Source organism: Triticum dicoccoides, chromosome 1A (genome assembly GCF_002162155.2).
Source record: "Triticum dicoccoides isolate Atlit2015 ecotype Zavitan chromosome 1A, WEW_v2.0, whole genome shotgun sequence".
Lineage (NCBI taxonomy): Eukaryota > Viridiplantae > Streptophyta > Magnoliopsida > Poales > Poaceae > Triticum > Triticum dicoccoides.
In genome coordinates, this window is record NC_041380.1 from 240,697,229 (window position 1) to 240,709,999 (window position 12,771).

Consider the following 12,771-nt stretch of genomic DNA (forward strand, 5'->3'; position numbering starts at 1 on the left):
GAAGTATGTTAGACTTATATGTGATTTTCATATGCTTCATGATGCTCCCTTCGTGTTTCAATTGCTATCTTTCATGTGAGCATCATTAAAATTATAGATGCCTAGCTAGTGGCGTTAAACGACAACGCTTGTTGGGAGGCAACCCAATTTTATTTTTGTTCCTTGCTTTTTGTTCCTGTTTAGTAATAAATAAATAATATATCCTCTGTTATGATTGTGTTTTTTATGTTTTAATTAGTGTTTGTGCCAAGTAAAGCCTTTAGGATCTTCTTGGATGACTGTTATTTGATCTTGCTAAAAAAACAGAAAGTATGCGCTCACGAGAACAATTTTCATTTTTGACTAGAGAGCAATAAAATACTGATTCCAACTGAAGTAGATCAATATAGAAATTATTTAGGATGTCCTCATTTCTCAGGATTTTTGGAGTTACATAAGTATTAGAAACCTACAGATTACTACAGACTGTTCTGTTTTTGATAGATTCTGTTTTTCGTGTGTTGCTTGCTTATTTTGATGAATTTATGGCTAGTATCGGGGGGTATGAACCATAGAGAAGTTGGAATACAGTAGGTTTAACACCAATATAAATAAAGAATGAGTTTGTTATAGTATCTTGAAGTGGTGGTTTGTTTTCTTATACTAACGGAGCTCATGAGATTTTCTGTTGAGTTTTGTGTTGTGAAGTTTTCTAGTTTTTGGGTAAAGATTTGATGGATTTCGGACAAGGACTGGCAAGAGCCTAATCTTGGGGATTCCCAAGGCATCCCAAGGTAAAACTAAAGGACAACCAAAAGCCTAACCTTGGGGATGCCCCAGAAGGCATCCCCTCTTTCGTCTTCATCCATCCGTAACTTTACTTGAGGCTATATTTTTATTCACCACATGATATGTGTTTTGCTTGGAGCGTCTTGTATGATTCGAGTCTTTGCTTTTTAGTTTACCACATTCATCCTTTTTGTACACACCTTTTGGGAGAGACACACATGAATCAGAATTTATTAGAATACTCTATGTGCTTCACTTATATCTTTTGAGCTAGATAATTTTGCTCTAGTGCTTCGCTTATATCTTTTTAGAGCACGGTGGTGGTTTTATTTTATAGAAATTATTGACCTCTCATGATTCACTTATATTATTTTGAGAGTCTTTTAGAACAACATGGCAATTTTCTTTGGTTAAGAAATTAGTCTTAATATGATTGGCATCCAAGATGGGTATAAGAAAAACTTTCATATAGAGTGCATTAAATGTTATGAGAAGTTTGATTCTTGATAGTTGTTTTGAGATATAAAGGTGGTAATATTAGAGTTGTGCTAGTTGAGTAATTATGGAATTGAGAAATACTTGTGTTGAAGTTGGCAAGTCTCGTAGCATGCACGTATGGTAAAAGTTGTGTCACAAATTTGAAGCATGGGGTGTTCTTCGATTGCCTTCCTTATGAGTGGTGGTCGGGGACGAGCGATGGTCTTTTCCTACCAACCTATTCCCCTAGGAGCATGCGCGTAGTGCTTGGTTTTGATGACTTGTAGATTTTTGCAATAAGTATATGAGTTCTTTATGACTAATGCTGAGTCCATGGATTATACGCACTCTCACCCTTCCATCATTGCTAGCCTCTTCGGTACCGAGCATTGCCCTTCCTCACCTCGAGATTTGGTGCAAACTTTGCCGGTGCATCCAAAACCTGTGATATGATACGCTCTACAAAACATAAGCCTCCTTATATCTTCCTCAAAACAGCCACCATACTTACCTATTATGGCATTTCCATAGCCATTCCGAGATATATTGCCATGCAACTTTACACCGTTCCGTTTATTATGACACGCTCCATCATTGTCATATTGCCTTGCATGATCACATAGTTGACATCGTATTTGTGGCAAAGCCACCTTCATAATTCTTTCATACATGTCACTCTTGATTCATTGCATATCCCGGTACACCGCCGGAGGCATTCACATAGAGTCATATTTTGTTCTAAGTATCGAGTTGTAATTCTTGAGTTATAAAGTAAATAAAAGTGTGATGATTTTCATTATTAGAGCATTGTCCCATGTGAGGAAATTTCTTCAAAAAAAGAAGGAAAAAAAGATAAAGGCCATAAAAAAAGAGGCCCAAAAAATGAGAGAAAAAGAGAGAAGGGGCAATGTTACTATCCTTTTTCCACACATGTTCTTCAAAGTAGCACCATGATCTTCATGATAGAGAGTCTATTATGTTGTCACTTTCATATACTAGTGGGAATTTTTCATTATAAAACTTGGCTTGTATATTCCAACAATGGTCTTACTCAAATGCCCTAGGTCTTCGTGAGCAAGCAAGTTGGATACACACCCACTTAGTTACTTTTGTTGAGCTTTCATATATTTATAGCTCTAGTGCATCTGTTGCATGGCAATCCCTATTCCTTGCATTAACATCAATTGATGGGCATCTCCATAGCCCGTTGATTATCAGCGTCAATGTGAGACTTTCTCCCTTTTTGTATTCTCACACAACCTCCATCATCATATTCTATTCCACCCATAGTGCTATATCCATGGCTCGCGCTCATATATTGCGTGAAAGTTGAAAGAGTTTGAAAAGACTAAAGTATGAAACAATTATTTGGCTTGTCATCAGGGTTGTGCATGATGGGAGCATTTTGTGTGACGAAAATGAAGCATGGCCAAACTATATGACTTTGTAGGGATAAGCTTTCTTTGGCTATGTTCTTTTGATAAGACATGATTGCCTGGTTAGCATTGCTTGAAGTATTATTATTTTTATCTCAATATTAAACTTCTGTCTAGAATCTTTCGGATCTAAACATTCATGCCGCAATAAATGGAAATACATTAAATTATGTTAGGTAGCATTCCACATCAAAAATTCTATTTTTATCATTTACCTACTCGCGGACGAGCAAGAATTAAGCTTGGGGATGCTTGATACGTCTCCAATGTATCTATAATTTTTGATTGTTCCATGCTATTATATTATCTGTTTTGGATGTTTATGGGCTTTATTATACACTTTTATATTATTTTTGGGACTAACCTATTAACCGATGGCCCAGTGCAAATTGCAGTTTTTTGCCTATTTCAGTGTTTCGCAGAAAAGGAATATCAAAAGGAATCCAAACAGTATGAAACTTTCGCGAGGATCTTTTTTGGAAGAAACGCAATCCGGGAGACTTGGAGTGGATGTCAAGGAAGCAGCGAGACGGCCACGAGGTAGGGCGGCGCGCCCAGGGGGCCCCTCGCAGCTCCACCGACCTACTTCTTTCGCCTATATATACTCTTATACCCTGAAAACATCCAGGGGAGAAACGAAACCACTTTTCCATCGCCGCAACCTTCTGTACCCGTGAGATCCCATCTGGGACCTTTTCCGGCGATCTGCCGGAGGGGGATTCGATCACGAAGGGCTTCAACATCAACACCATAGCCTCTCTGATGATGTGTGAGTAGTTTACCACAAACCTTCGCGTCCATAGTTATTAGCTAGATGGCTTCTCCTCTCTCTTTGTCTCTCAATACAAAGTTCTCCGCGATGTTCTTGGAGATCTATTCGATGTAATTCTTTTTGCGGTGTGTTTGCCGAGATCTGATGAATTGTGGGAGTATGATTAAGATTATCTATGAACAATATTTGATTCTTCTCTGAATTCTTATATGCATGATTTGATATCTTTGCAAGTCTCTTCGAATTATCAATTTGGTTTGGCCTACTAGATTGATCTTTCTTGCAATGGGAGAAGTGCTTAGCTTTGGGTTCAATCTTGCGGTGTCCTTTCCCAGTGACAGTAGGGGCAGCAAGGCACGTATTGTATTGTTGCCATCGAGGATAAAAAGATGGGGTTTATATCATATTGGTTGAGTTTATCCGTCTACATCATGTCATCTTGCCTAATGCGTTACTCTGTTCTTATGAACTTAATACTGTAGATCAATGCTGGATAGCGGTCGATGTGTGGAGTAATAGTAGTAGATGCAGAATCGTTTCTGTCTACTTGACACAAACGTGATGCCTATGTTCATGATAATGCCTAGATATCATCATAACTATGCACTTTTCTATCAATTGCTCGGCAGTAATTTGTTCACCCACCGTAATATATGATATCTTGAGAGAAGCCACTAGTGAAACCTATGGCCCCCGGGTCTACTTTACATCATATAAGTTTCCGATCTACAATTCTAGTTTACTATTTATTTTGCAATATATACAATGAAAATACCAAAAATATCTATCTGATTATCTCTATCAGATCCACTTTCATAAGTGACCGTGAAGGGATTGACAACCCCTTTATCGCGTTGGTTGCGAGGTTCTTGTTTGTTTGTGCAGGTACTAGGTGACTTGCATGTAGTCTCCTACTGGATTGATACCTTGGTTCTCAAAAACTAAGGGAAATACGTACGCTACTTTGCTGCATCACCCTTTCCTCTTCAAGGGAAAACCAATCCATGCTGAAGAGGTAGCATAGTGCGACATGCGTGTTCCAGCGCTGCGTTGAGTAGGACAAAGGGAACAATATTCTCCTTGACATCCACCAGGGCGAGTGCAGGCACCACGCCGCCTCAAGGTCCCTGGTGGCCAAGGCCTTCCGCCATGGTTTCTACTAGCCCACGGCCCTGAAAGACGCCGAGCAGTAGGTTCTCAAGTGTGAGGGCTTTTAACGCTTCAGCAAACGCAACCACTAGCCGGCCACGGCCCTCTAGACCATCCTGATCATATGGTCGTTTGCCGTCTTGGGGCTTTACATGGTGGGCCCCTTCAAAACCGCCCGAGGCGGCATGCCGCACTTGCTGGTGGCCGTCGATAAGTTCACCAAGTGGATTGAGGCAAGGCCGATGAAGAAACTCGATGATCTAGCGACCGTCAGGTTGATATCGTGGTTCGCTACAACATCCCACACAACATCATCATGGACAACGGCACCAACTTCGCCAAGGGCACGCTGGCTTAGTATTGATCCACATCCCGCATCCGGCTCGACTTGGCCTCCATAACGCATCCCCATTCAAACGGCCAGGTCGAGCGGGCAAATGACGTGATCCTAGCAGGCATCAAGCCGCGACTCATTGAGCCCCTCATGCACTCATGCGGCAGCTGGCTTGATGAGCTACCGGCTGTCCTCTGGAGTCTCCGGACAATGCCTAACCGACTGACGAGATTCACCCCGTTCTTCCTGGTCTACGGATCCGAAGCAACTATCCCCACCGACATCTAGTTCGTCTCGCCCCGAGTGACCATGTACACAGAAGCCGAAGCGAAGGAGGCCCGCAAAGACGGCATCAACCTACTCAAGGAGACGCGCCTACTGCCCCTCAGCCTATCGGCCATATACCAGCAAGGCATGCGCGACTACCGTGGCAAGAAGATCAAACCCCTCGTGTTCCGTGAGGGCGACCTCGTGCTTCGGCTTGTCTAGCAGCCGGCCGACCAACAGAAGCTGGCCTCCCCTTGGGAGGTCCCCTTCATCATCAGCAAGGCTCTCCGCGACCGAAGCGCATACTACCTCATTGACGCGCAGAAGCTGAACAAGCGCAAAAGACACACAACGCCGAAGAGACAAGCCAGCCTTGGGACACGGAGCTCCTCCACCCGTTTTACAGTTAACCGTATTCACGTATGTACCACTACCTTTTGGGCCTAATGAAAGGAGTAGGTCCCTCGAACAACTCTCGGGGCTACCTTTTCTGGTTCTATCAAGCTTTGTATTCCACACTCCTTTATGCTTTTTATCCCCCTCCCCGGGTCGACGCATCCGGCTCGGGGGCTCGTGGGCTTGCCGGCTAGACCGCACCCCGCCATCTCCCTTAGTCCATTTTGATGCGTCCGAGCATCCAAAGCCCTGTCTTCGCCCCAAGCCACGGACCGGCTCCCGGCTGTCCGGTTGGCAAGAGCCAAAGGCCGGAGGCGCTGACACACAAAGATTTTCTAAGAAGAAGCGGCCGGCTCGGCCCATCCGGCAACCTCCGCCCTTTCCCGTTAAAATCGTCGTACGACCGGTTGCGCACCAACCGGCTTCGCCGCCTGTCACCAGCTGCCCAGTGGGTGTTTCACTCGCGCTCAATGACCGAAAAGACTAAGTACTGTACATCCCCACCCAAGGCTGAGTTCCCAGTCACAGACCGGCACCCAGCTGTCCGACTAGTAGGAAGGAAGTCCAAAGAGGAGACGAACAAGAAAAGGCCCAAGGCTGAATATCAAAATCGAAAATGCAAGAAAAATACTTATATATACAGCAAGGGCCCACGGCCACGAGTTCATTACATCGAATTACACCCCAGCGGGTGGACCTACTACCTAACTAAAGTTGGAAGTACAGAAAGATAAACGCAGCCTAAACGCCACCATGTGCTGGCTTTGGTCCCCACCGCCTCCTCTGGGGTGGCCGCAGTCGACGCGTCGGCTCTAGTGTTCTCCAGCTCCTCAGTCATGGTGGTGTCGTCCTATGCCGTGGAAATGTCGTCCGTGTAGGCCCCCGAATCAGCTGAGCTACCCGCCGGATCATCGAGATGCAGGCCGAAGTCATCGGCGGGGATCTCCATGCCGTCTTCCGTGCGCTCCGCGATGAACTCGTCGTGTGGAGCGAAGGACACAAGGTAGCTCACCCATGCCGCAATTACCGTTGCCCACAGGGCAGTTCCTCCTCCGTCCCGGCACGCTGAGCGGACAGCCAGCCCAGCTCCACGCCTGGGTACCATGACATGATGAACCGGAGTGCCATTTCTGCCCCAGCCCGGGACGCTGAAGCCCTCCAAGCGCCGAGTCGCGCCACGCTGGCCTCTACCCACTGCGCCAGCCGGGTGGCGCTCTCGGGCACCAACCTGGCCAGAAGGTGCTCGTCATGTTTAACCCAGCCTTAAAGAGCCGGTTCATGTGCCTCTCCACGGCTTCCAGGTCGGCCTCAGTGGCGAGGATGATCTCTAAGAAGGACCAGGCAACATCATCGTCGACATCCACCCCGGCAGCCCGCTGGTCGGCCAGGTGCACACGCACGGCCTCGTCCGCCGACTCCTGCGTCTTGGGGAAGACCCCTGGTGAAGGAAAAGAGAAGTCAGCCAAAAAGATAACCCGGTCGGGTTATGACGCCGGCTTGGCGAAGAAGAGGGGCAAGATACTTAAGGGTGAAGGCTTCACCGAGATGCTGCGCCTCGCCCACCATCCCGTTCGTCAGCAGGGCCCACGCGCGGCCGCGGCTCTCGAGCTCCCACTCAAGATGAGCGCTCTTCCCGGTGGTTGCCTTCAATTCTGCGTCCTTCGCGGTGATCGTTCACTCATGCTCCTCCACGAGCCGGCTTAGCTCTGCCTGGTGAGCGTCCAACGCCTTGGCTGCCTTCGCCACCAGCAAGTCCACCTCGGCCTAGAGCCAGTCGCGATCGGTGACAGCAAGGTCGCTCCACTGGCCGGCTTCAGCTAGCTGGGCCCAGAGCCCTCGGCACCTCGGCCGTGGTGGCTACACAATAAAGTCATATGTCAGACGCTAGACAGACAAAAAGAACAACGCCTTAAGATTCGACCCGGCTGCTCTACAGCCGGCCTGAATCTCGGTGGCTACACCCAGTGGGTACATTGTCGTGCCCCCACTGGAAGCAAGCAACTGTACCTTTGGCCCGAGCCAGCTCTTCCTCCTACACAGCAAACTGAGCTTTCACCTCGCAGTACCGGTCCAAGAGTCGGTTGTACGTGCCGGCCCACAGCTCGTACAGATGCTGCGTAGAGACAAGAGACAGGAAAAGACAAAGACACATATAAAGACCTGACCCGGCTGCTCCGCAACCGACCCGGGCCTCGAGGGCTAGATCCAGTGGGTGCGCTGTCATGCCCTCACTGATTCAACAGCCGAAACGAGCAAAGAACGAAACTTACCGCGACCGCCTGCTCCAACTGCCGTGCTTGTTCCTGCAACCCCCAGACGAAGGCCTCCAGGCGCTCGTTCCTCCCACGGAGTTGCGGACGTAGGGTGTCCGCAGCCGCATCCTCTGGGGTATGCGGTCCGACCGCAACTTCAGCGCTGTCCGCCCAAGGCTACTGCATCGCGCCCCCGGTGCCAGAACTGCTCCCACCTGGCCGCTCGGGATGCGTGGCAGCTTGTGGCGGCAGGATCACCAAGGCACCGCTGCCCTAGCCGCAGCCTCCGGGACTAACGTCAGCTGCGCCTCCCTGGCTGGCGGGGCATCCAGCTCGCTGTTCTCCCTGCCGAATTTGCCTCCTCCCATTGGGTCGGCCTGGGGCGACGTGTCCACGATGATGTCCTCATCAATGTCTGCCTCGCCGTTGGTCGGCTCTATTCGGCCCGCCGGCTCGCCCACCCCTCCCAGATGCGACTCGATGACCGTGGTGGCCGGCGCAGTGCCCCTCTCCATCTCTGGCCGGGTCCACGGTGGGCCTCGCCCGCGACGTGGAGGCCCTCTCTCATGCCCAGGCAGAGGGCTCCTCTGCCGCCTTCTCGACCTCCACCACCTCCTTCAACACCTCCTCCCGAGCCTTCCAGGCGGCGCGCTTCACTTCGTCGAGCTCCCGCCCGGATTGGCGGGTCACGAGGTCCTCTTCTGAGGACCAGTCCGAGTCCTGTTCGATGGCACTCCTCCGGGTTCTTCTCTAGGCGACCTCGCCCATCATGGCCGCCGCCGCCACTGCCAGGTCAAGGGCAGACCTGAGCACCGCAAGGTTAGCACAATAGAAACAGGAAGTAAGAAAGAAGCAAGCGACAAGAAGCACTTGCCCAATGACCGTGGGGAACGCCCGCCTTGGCCCCGTCAACGAGGGAAGAGGCGTGTTTTCTTCATGGCGTTCTTGCCGCACACCAGCTGCATCATCGCTCGATGCTTCATGACCGACCGTGGCTCAACCGGCTCCTTCTCGTGAGGCCGGCGGGCGGCTGCCGGCTAGTGGGATGGCCTGGACCAGGCCGTTTTTCGCGGACGCCCTGGCGGGTCAACGCTGGCATCCTCCCATGTGGAGGCACTACACCATAGACACCAATCAGATCGTTGTCGTCGTCTAACCATCCTCGCAGCAGGTCGGGAGTCGTAGACTTACCCACTTGGCGAGAGCCACCTTCTTCGGTGCCGGCTAGGCGTGCTTCGGCCGCTCCCTCGTCCTCGGTGCCAGCCCCTTCCCCGTTCGAGTCAGGCACGTCGTCCAACAGGAGCTGGGGAGTCGGCCCATAATGACCATCTTGGTTCGTGTATAGCTATAGCCCTCCCATCTCATCAGGGTGGAGGAACAATGTTGAGGTAGCAAAGAAGAGGGACCAGGGACTCACCAATGGCGCCAGGTTTCGCCGGTCATATGGCGCCTTGCCAAAGTGCCATGTCGCCCCATCCAAGCTAGCCTTTGAGATGTTGTTGACTCGCTCAGCGATCCGGTCTGGCTTCAGCTCCCGGGTCAACCTCCGGCTGGGATAACGCCGGCCGCTCATCTCGTAGATCTTGTGCGCTCGGTGCTACAGCTGCAGCTCCCAGCGTGTGATGAAGGATGCGATGAGGACCTTTCCTGTGAGGCCCTCGCCCTCTGTCATCTCCTTGACCCGCCAGCAGATGTTCAACATCTCCTGCAGCGGGTTTCGGGGCAGGTAGCCGTAGTTCGTGTTGGCGTGCGGTGTCTTGATAACCCACAAGTATAGGGGTTCGCAACAGTTTTTCTGGGAAGAGTATTTAGCCCAAATTTATTGATTCGACACAAGGGGAGCCAAAGAATATTCTCAAGTACTAGAAGCTAAGTTGTCAATTAAACCACACCTGAAAGACTAAATATCTACAGCAAAGTATTTAGTAGCAAAGTAGTATTGAAGTAACGGTAACAGTAGCAGTTTTGTAGAAATTGTAACAGTGGCAATGGCAAAGTAACTTTACTAGTGAAGATCAATAAGTGAAAAGCTCATAGGCAATGGATCGATGATGGATAATTATGCCGGATGGCATTCATCATGCAGCAGTTATAACCTAGGGTGACACGGAACTAGCTCCAATTCATCAATATAATGTAGGCATGTATTCCGAATATAGTCATACATGTTTATGGAAAAGAACATGCATAACGTCTTTTCTCCTACCCTACCGTGGCAGCGGGGTCCTAATGGAAACTAAGGGATATTAAGGCCTCCTTTTAATAGAGAACCGGACCAAAGCATTAGCACTTAGTGAATACATGAACTCCTCAAACTACAGTAATCACCGGAAAGAATCCCAATTATTGTCACCTTGGGGTATGCGGATCATAACTCATAATAGGTGTCTACAACTTGCAAGATAGGATCAAGAACACAAATATATTCATGAAAACATAATAGGTTCAGATCTGAAATCATGGCACTCGGGCCCTAGTGACAAGCATTAATCATAGCAAAGTCATGGCAACATCAATCTCATAACATAGTGGATATTGGGGATCAAACCCTAACAAAACTAACTCGATTACATGATAAAACTCATCCAACCCATCACCGTCCAGCAACCCTACGATGGAATTACTCACGCACGGCGGTGAGCATCATGAAATTGGCGATGGAGGAAGGTTGGTGATGATGATGGCGATGGTTTCCCCTCTCCGGATCCCCGAACGGACTCCAGATATGCCCTCCTAATGAAGAATAGGAGGTGGCAGCGGCTCCTTACAGCAAAACGGGATGAATCCTTCTCTTTGATTTTTTCTCCCCGAACATGAATATATAGAGTTGGAGTTGAGGTCAGTGGAGGTCCAGGGGACCCACGTGGCAGGGGGCGCGCCCTCCACCCTTATGGATAGCCGGTGGGTCCCCTCTAGTTGATTCTTTCGCCAATATTTTTATTTATTCAAAAAATATTCTCCGTGAAGTTTCAGGTCATTCCGAGAACTTTATTTCTGCACAAAAATAACACCAAGTCAATTCTACTGAAAACAGCGTCGGTCCGGGTTAGTTCCATTCAAATCATGCAAACTGGAGTCCAAAACAAGGGCAAAAGACTTTTGAAAAGTAGATACGATGGAGACATATCAACTTCCCCAAGCTTAACCCATTGCTTGTCCTCAAGCAATTCAGTTGACAAACTGAAAGTTATAAAGAAAAACATTTACAAACTCTGTTTCATCTTGTTGTTGCAAATATGTAAAGCCAGCATTCAGGTTTTTAGCAAAGATTATGAACTAACCATATTCACAATAACATTTAGGTCTCACATTTACTCATATCATTGGCATAATCAACTAGTGAGTAATAATAACAAATCTCGGGTGACAACACTTTCAAAACAATCATGATATGATATAAAAAGATGATATCTCGCTAGCCCTTTCTGAGACCGCAAAACATAAATGTAGAGCACCCCTCAAGACCAAGGTCTGACGAGATATTGTAATTCATGGCAAAAGAGATCCAGTCACAGTCATACTCAATATCAATTAATAACAACGCATACAAATGACAGTGGTGCTCTCTAAATGGTGCTTTTTATAAGAGGATGATGACTTAGCAATAAAAGTAAATAGATAGGCCCTTCGTAGAGGGAAGCAGGGATTTGCATAGGTGCCAGAGCTCGAGCTTTTTGAAGCAGAGATGAATGATATTTTGAGCGGTATGCTTTCATTGTCAACATAACAACCAATAGATCTTGGTATCTTCCATAATATATACATTATAGGCGGTTCCAAACAGAATGGTAAAGTTTTTACGCCCCCTCCACCAACAAGCACATTCCATGGCTGGTCCGAAACAAGCGGTACTGTCCATACAAACAACAGTCCTGGGGGAGTTTTGTTTGAAGTTATATTTTGATTTGATTTGAGCATGGAACTGGGCATCCTGAATACCAGCCACTTTCTCGTGAATGACTAGTGAATCAACACTCATCGTGAGAATAACCCACCTAGCATGGAAGATACTGACAGCCCCCTGTCGCTACATGAGCGATTCGGGCATACAAAACTGATTATTATTTGAAGGTTTAGAGTTTGGCACATGCAAATTTACTTGGAACGGCAGGTAAATACTGCATATAGGTAGGTATGGTGGACTCATATGGAACAACTTTGGGTTTATGGAAGTGGATGCACAAGCAGTATTTCCACTTAGTACAAGAGAAGGCTAACAAAAGATTGAGGAGTGACCAACTAAATAGAGACAACAGTCATAAACATTCATTGAGATTAACCAACATTGAGTGCAAGCATGAGTAGGATATAAATCACCATGAACATAAATATTGGGGAGGCTATGTTGATTTTTTTTCAACTACATGCATGAACATGTGCTAAGTCAAGCCACTTGAATCATTCAAAGGAGGATTCCATCCTATCATACTACATCACAACCATTATAAAAGCATGTTGGCACACAAGGTAAACCATTATAAACTCCTAGCTAATTAAGCATGGAATGAGTAACTATAATCTCTAATTGTCATTGCAAACATGTTTCATTCATAATGGGCTGAAGCAAGAATGATGAACTAATCATATTTAAAAAAACAAAATAGGTCGAGTCCATACCAGCTTTTACTCATCTCAATCATTTTATCATATATCGTCATTATTGCCTTTCACTTGCATGACCAAACGGTGTGGATAATAATAATAGTGCACGTGCATTGGACTAAGCTGGAATCTGCAAACATTTATTTCAAAGGAGAAGATAGGGTAATATGGGCTCTTTGTTAGATCAACAATAATGCATATGAGAGCCACTCAACATTTTCATCGTGGTCTTCTCCTCTTGACCCAAAGAAAGGAAAAATAATTTCAAGGAAACACACTGAAATGTTTTTGGAGTTTTTGTTTTTCTAAAGAAGGTGA